General features: G+C 39.9%; 1 long non-coding RNA gene across 9 annotated transcripts; it reads right to left on the reverse strand.

Moving 5' to 3' along the window:
* Positions 1–1,085: 1,085 nt before the first annotated feature.
* Positions 1,086–6,027, reverse strand: LOC119015876. 9 transcript variants are annotated; one of them, XR_005073580.1, is made up of 8 exons: positions 5,964–6,027; positions 5,489–5,563; positions 4,612–4,795; positions 4,034–4,152; positions 3,569–3,676; positions 2,863–2,942; positions 1,995–2,038; positions 1,086–1,220 (listed from the first exon to the last, which is right to left on the reverse strand). It is a non-coding gene; the product is annotated as an uncharacterized LOC119015876 (long non-coding RNA). The 9 variants fall into 9 exon arrangements; XR_005073583.1 differs by having other exon boundaries at positions 4,612–4,792; positions 5,964–6,004; XR_005073582.1 differs by lacking the exon at positions 5,964–6,027 and having other exon boundaries at positions 4,612–4,792; positions 5,489–5,648.
* Positions 6,028–7,449: the final 1,422 nt, after the last annotated feature.

Here is a 7,449-nt window from a genome sequence, read left to right on the forward strand (position 1 = left end):
TGGGGTATGTTCACTAGCTGGAACGTTTAGCTAACACACGTTTGTTATTAATCGATCTGATAGATTGAGCTGTACGGTGCATCGTCTCGTTAGGAAGCCACATTATATTTAAACCAACTTTAAACCACATTATCACTCCACAGCAACAAAAATGGATCCAAGTCATGAGCCCCGAAAGTTCTGAATTCACACGTTGCCGAATCATTTTAAACCCATTTTTCCCCCATTAACAAACTCATTTTTTATATGAATGTTTTCCCATTAAGTCAGTATGGACGTTTAGAGCCACTGTATTCCCATCCCCCGACTGACAGGATGATCTGAGATGATCAAGATTATTCTAGATTGTGGTACCTATATCTCTCAGTACACACTTTTGTACACATATCTCCTAATTTGACCTTGTGCCCCAATAAAATATCATAACTTTGAAGTTATAAAAGCACATTGACTTGACATTGACTGCCGTTTTGAGTACATTTAGTCCATTTCCCAATCCTACTTAATGGTCCTCTATGGTCAGGATTGCGTTGGTATTATTGTACCTAGTATCCTGTGTGCACACTGTCAGCTTTAGACATCTCCTGTAGGTCTACAGATGAACTTGATATGAGAGTTGAAGCTTGTTCAAAAATGACTGAATCTTAACAGGACATAGCACAAATCAATGAAGGATGAGGGACTCCTTTCACTCTTAGAGAACTGAATTGCAGATAATCATCACGTCCACTAATACGAACCTTCTTTTTGTATTACGACTGGGTTTGACTTTCGTCTTGTCTGGTTGTGTGAATGTTGCTGTGGCTGTGTTGGTGAGGTCTGATCAGTGTTGATGGTTCCTCCGACCTGCCTTTCGCCAGGAAACAGTCAATCACACTCCTGCATACAATCGAGTGAGTTCAGCCCCTGCTTCTCGTCCCCTCCTACCAACCAGGATGGGCTTAGACACAAATGCTCATTAAATCATCCGATTTCTGAAATAAGGCAAACTTGTTCATTAGGAAACTAAGTGATGTGTCAGCTTCATTTTTTTAAACCATGTTCTTCACTTAAGACATACTAGGGTAAGAACTCAAGCAGAGAGATGAGCCTGCAGCAGCACAACTTTAATGGCAAGAACAAACCAGAACATTACAAAATGAAGAACACATTAAAGGAAAGTCTTTGACATCTAAGTGAGGTCATCTTGTGTCACCCACCAATCGGCCCATCTCAGGTGGCTACAAGAAAGAAACGATGGAAAACAGGAGAATTCTTTTTAGTACGAGTTGATTCAGTGTCAAGAGATCATAAATGACTTCCATGTATTGACATATGCACAGAAACATGAGTGGCATTCATTGGGTTATTTGGATGTCCCGCTTTCACTCAGTAATCAGAGAATGAACTGGTAATCAAGCAAAGAAAGCAAAACCACTAAAATCAGTATTATTCAATGTGGTTGTCTTGCCAGTAGGTCAGGGGTGCCTGCGGGACTGAATGTCATGGTAAGGACAAATAAATAGCTCCAAGAGCCTCTCTTACAGGCTGATGTCTATGTGTGTGTGTGTGTGTGTGTGAAGATGTGTTGGGACACAGGAGTGTGAGTTAGAGCTAATAAGAAGGTTGAGGGAATGATCCCAGACCCCTGCAGGCTGCATGTTGAAGTATCTTGGGCAGGACACCCTAAATTGTGTCTGTGTGTATGTGGATGGTCATCAGTCTAGTGGCACCTTGCATGGTATCCTCTGCCACCAGTGTATGATAATATGAGTAAATGGGTGAATGCTGCTTTGAGTAATTACAAAGACTAAAAAAGAGCGACATGCAGTAAATGCAGTGCATTTAACCATCCATGCATCAGATTGTCAGAGGAATGTCATTATAGGTCTGGTGTTTATGAATGTTGCACTGAACTGTAACTGAACTATACTTGGACCCTGTATACTTTCACAGCTACCCTGCATCGAACAGGCAAGCACAAAATGATGTGTATGATGAAGCTACATACATACCACTGAGGGCATGGCACCCACTTCACTTTGACCTCCAGCATTCCCTGAAAAATAGCCAATAGCCAAAATGCATCAGACAAAACATTCATAAGCACTTTTAACAGGTATTATAACAATCCTAACAGCTGACATTATAGACTGCATTCCATGTATTTCCAGTCTGGTTCAGGAATGTGAACATCAATCAGCTGAATTAAACATTAAAGTGTAACTTTTTTCAGGTTAAGTCAAACCAGTTTATATGGGTATCTTGCAGTCTTGATTCAGCTCCATGTCTTGACATTTTAGTACAAAATATTCTGCCATTCTCTATTCTTTCAGCACAGTGGTTGTTGCACTGTAAGCATGGAGTCCACAGATGTACCCAGTTCAATGTTTTCCCATATTTACTGTAACACATACTGTATTCATGATACATGTTGCTCCTCCCTGTACTGCTAGACAAAAATGTACAGTATTCAATTAAAAACAAAAACAACTTGCATTTCGAGTCCTTTGTGACACGATTCTGGAATATTGTCAGATTGTCATGAATATGAATTTCATTTCACTGTGGCAAAGACATGGGGGGGTGAGGTACCACTGTGATGATTTGTGTTTGTCACAACAGTCTTTCCAGATGACCTCTCTCAGCTTGTATCTGCACTACAACAAACTGTAATAGTCAGGACACGTATAATAACAAACCTTATCAATAATGGATAATGTTGCCAGCATATCATTAACTGGTCAAAAGGACAGACATATTGGGACTGCAATTGATCACATCAAGGCAAAATACCATATCTACATTTGGCTTAACTTGAGTGAAAAAGTGATGGATATCAGAAAAAAGGGTTAAATATACGTAATACAGATGCAATATTACCTGCTAGGTTGACTGGATTGGGTCTGTTACTACGACCTGGGGAGGTGAGGGGCAAATAAAGAAGATGCCTAGGACACAGCCTATAAAAGGAGGTTATTAAATGTTTATTCAAGGTTATACTATTTAACTCTCCCAAGGCTACTTTACATCAATTGGTGTAAAATGGTTTAATTCAGAAGTCAAATGATCACTTTTGCTGCAGTTTTTGATCTACTGAATTTGTTTCCCCTAGTCAGTGGCAAACTATACTTTCAAATATAGCTGACCAATTCATCAGAACAAAACAAAATTATAACATGGACTAGTGCAAGATCCAAATAGCAGGAGGAGCAGTATTTGTTAAAGGCAAAATGTGTGTGAAAATAGCACTGTGAATTAAGTTTTGTGATTGTAGTAGAGACACACAGCCTCTTGATGTGAACTCGAGACTCTGGTAAAGCTCCAGCAGACTCTCGTGTTTCCAGTGCAGACTGACAGCAGCTGTTCATTGCTGGTCAGTTCTGACTACCTGCTCTGTTTGCCTACAGTGAGCACTGATCAGTGGGTCACACTGTCTGGTCAGTGTCTTCTTTCCTCCCACATCACACAGCACCAAGCCCGCTACTGTGGATGTCCAGTGCAATCCCTCCTCAGCATCTTGCCATCTGTTTTAGTATTTGGAGAATTATGCAGAGGGCAGAGGAAGGCTCAGACCTGGAAGTCTTACCTATTTGCTTGAGTGCAGAGCACAGCTTAGGGGGATGGGGCGAAGCAGAGGGCAGGGGAGTTGGTTCAGGAGGGGTCTGGGACACAATACTGGGTGCAGGCACAGGGTCTAGTGTATGGTGGGGATAGAGAAAATAAACAATAAATAAAACAGTTAAGACACTTTACTGTATCATGTAAAGGTGACAGAAACTTAAAAAACAAGAAGTGGTAGCATTTTGTAGGTGACCAAGTATCTCAAGTTGTTATGGCGAAAATATTCACAAAAACAAGATCCAAAATAATTATAATGCCCTCTTTATTACGAACTCAAACTTCCGTGAATCTTGTATGAAACCTGGCAAAATGGATTATTCTTTGTTCTATCATCAGGGTGCAACATCCATATTGGAAAAGAAACTACTGGGCACACATTCCAGTCCATAAAGTATCTTGTCTCTTGCAGGTGTTTCTCATGAAGTCTTACCTGTTTGCTTTCGTGTCGAGCACAGCTTAGGGGTAGAGGCTTGGTCATGGGGGGCTGGGATGAAGCAGAGGGTCGTGGAAGTCCAAGTGAGGAGGAGGGAGAGGGTGCAGGTGCAGGGTCTAGTGTGCAGTGGGGCAAAAGAGAATAATCAACAGATACTGAGTCATTCAACAACATTTTTTGCATTACTGCCTATTCATAAGTGCCAAAACAGACACTGCATAACACTTTGCTGGGAATCAAATGAATAACTTACGAGGTGCAAGAAAATATGTGTTCTTGAGAAATCCAGATTTTGTAAGAGTAGCCAAATGAAGCCAAATGACTCAAAACTTCACAGACCTCACAGCTATTGTTGTTCAAAGACATGTTTAGTTTGGTGCAAATCTGGAGAATTGGGGCGTTCACAAGTAACAAGTTACTTCCTATTTACCATATGTTTTCCTCAAATTCTATATGGTGTTCATACTGTCAAATTTCTCGATACATTAAATTGACTGGCTGTGATGTCGAGCTGGTATCATTCGTGTGCAAGTTGGTTGGTGCATCAATACTGAACCAGAAGAACTACAGCTTACCAGAATCCGTGCAGCATCAAAAAGTTTGGCAATATTGCCCCCTTTCTTCAGCTCCTCTCCCCATTCCTTCGTAGCCTTGTTCTTTGCCTTGATGATTTTTTTTTTCATGGGCTGCTGTGCCCCACAAAGACAGACGTGTTGCTTGCAAGATATGCAAGTTTTCATTGTGGATCCTGGCATTCTGCTGAAATGGAAAACAAACAACATTAGCCTTCATCACTAGACCATGCATACAGGGTCAGTTTATTACTCTCAAGAAAAAACGAATCTACTGTTTCAATTAATATGATTTAAAGAGAGACAGACAGAAAAATACGCAATAATAAACACTGATTGCAAATATTGAGTAGGATCATATCGGCCTCATAGTGAGACATGTCAGGTTCCTATAGATATTGTATTTCACCAAAAATATCAAATTATTCCTGACATTAGCAGTTGGCAACATTACTGACTTTTTGATATCCTGGATGTTTTATGTTCTACAAATGTGTGAGAAACAGCTACGATAAATAAAAACACAATAAGATATCATAGAAAATGTAGGAGATTCTTGTAATGTTATGATAAAATATCATTTGCCTACAGTAAATATTATAGTTGATGGTTAAACCTAACTTGCTGAGAGCGACAACTGAGCATACAAAGGCAAACTTTAACCATGTGCTAACTTTATTTAGCTTCATTGCTAATGCTAGTTAAAGGTAAGCTTGTCTGTGCTGTTAGCTTTAGCTCTTAGCTAACAGTCAGCGCTGTGCTGCTAACGTTGGTTTCGTACTACTGTTGCAGGCAGAACCAGTCCAGACTAGTCAAGACTGGTTAATGTCAGAGTTTAGTTTGAACTGTACTTAATGTCAAAAGATGAAGGTGTGCTCACCTCTAAGATGGATGACGTGTTTTCAGCCGGCAGCGTAGATCCACGCATCATCAACTCAACAGCGCCACCTTGTGACTTTTGGACGAAACAACCATGAAACTAACCAAACCAATTTCCACTCACATCTGTGTTTCACTTTGTTTGTTGAGCTTAATAAATAGTGATGATTACTGTTAATGTAACACATAATAAAAATGGATAAGACATTAAAATAGAGGTAATGTTTCCCCCCTGTGACGCAGCACCGCAAACCTAATAATAATAATCAATAATGATCGACGGAGAAATCTTGAAAATTAAACTCATTTATTTCGTACACGCTGACATTATAATATCGTCATACTGAGGCTTACAATATCAACACTATCTCATGAATGTGTTATGTTAACTATCAACTAATTAAATTGGGCTGTAATGAAGCTAGTATTTCTTTTGGCAAAAAATGTAATTAATTTAATTGCTTATAAATCTTTACCTTAACCCAGCTTTAGTGATCGTTTTTCCAAGTCATAATGAATGCAACGTAGAGGACATTCTGATGCTCTAATAACCAGCATACAGCGCACCGGTCACGTGACTACGGCTCTGTGGCAAACATAGGAACGCATAGGAAAAGATCCTGCTGTACTTCTGGTAGTTTTTAGTACCAAAGCTGAATGAGAGCTGGCAGCCTGCCATGATGCAATGTGTGTATTTTCAGATTTTCAACAGTGAATTGCTTACTCAATTTGTGAAGCCACTGTTGTGTTGCCACTTGTCAATTAGCTCAGAGTGATAGATGACAGTCTTTGGTTCCAGAAGTGGTGAGTTCAAGCCTGAAGTGGTCACAAATTAACACTGTTGTCAACTGTCTTGTCTTCCTATTCTCCTGTTTGTTGCTCAGAATTGCCTGCATTTGCCAAAAACAGCCCGGACCCGAACCATCACTGCACAGCAGCTATAATTATAAATCTGTATTTTCATTCAGTGGTAGAAAAAAAAATTGTGTATAATGATCCTGAACATGTCACACAGCCATGAACACCAGGGTGAGCCCAAACTTTTTTACAGGTATCTATAGACTCCAGATGAACTGAAATGCTGGCTTTAAACATCCCCTTCCCTAAAAAAACAATAATCCCCACACCCTTTATCCCTCTCCCCCCCTCTCCCTATAGCCAAAACCCCAACACCCATCAGGCACAAAATTTTGGGAGGAAACGATGGGTTTCTTTTGGGGGTGAGGGATTCACGAGCCCTAACCCCCCACACTTTGCCTTGACGTGGCATCGGTGGTGCTAGGTAATGTCCATTGACATTGTACATACAGCCTGACCTGGCCATGTTTACTGACCTCAACCACCCTGGGAATGGACCTAAACCCAACCATCTCACACTTTGGCAGATGTCACCCCCACAAAGTTGGAAAATTTCAACTTTTGTTGTAGGTATTGTCAGAATCTTATATTGAAAAGTTGGCCTTTTTTACCTGGCTCTACCTAAAAGTTAACATCTTTTCAGATTATTTAATATGTTGGGCATGCCATCCATTCATGTGTATTGGGGCCATTTTCCCAGTAAGCCAATATCGCAGTGCCAGTATCCAGGTATGCATTTATTTGTGGTAGTTGCATTTTTGGGCACCAGGGGGCACTTAATCAAGACTCTGGAGGCCAATATTTCAATATCATCCAGTTTATCATTATTAGACCCTAACAATATGAATCTTAGGCACAGGCGGCCATTTATTTAAAATGCATTGGAGTTGTCTGCAAAGATTTCTATTGGCCCTCAGTGTGACTCTGGGGACCCACAGTGTCCTGCCTGCATGTCCCCCAGAATAAAAATGCTTATTAAACCTGATGATATACATTTTTTTTTTCAAGGGGCCTTTTAGGACTGTCATATATAAATATAAATATAAATATAAATATAAATATAAATATAAATATAAATATAAACATATATATATATATATATAT

The sequence above is a fragment of the Acanthopagrus latus genome, unplaced genomic scaffold (assembly GCF_904848185.1).
Source record: "Acanthopagrus latus isolate v.2019 unplaced genomic scaffold, fAcaLat1.1, whole genome shotgun sequence".
Taxonomy (NCBI): Eukaryota; Metazoa; Chordata; class Actinopteri; order Spariformes; family Sparidae; genus Acanthopagrus; species Acanthopagrus latus.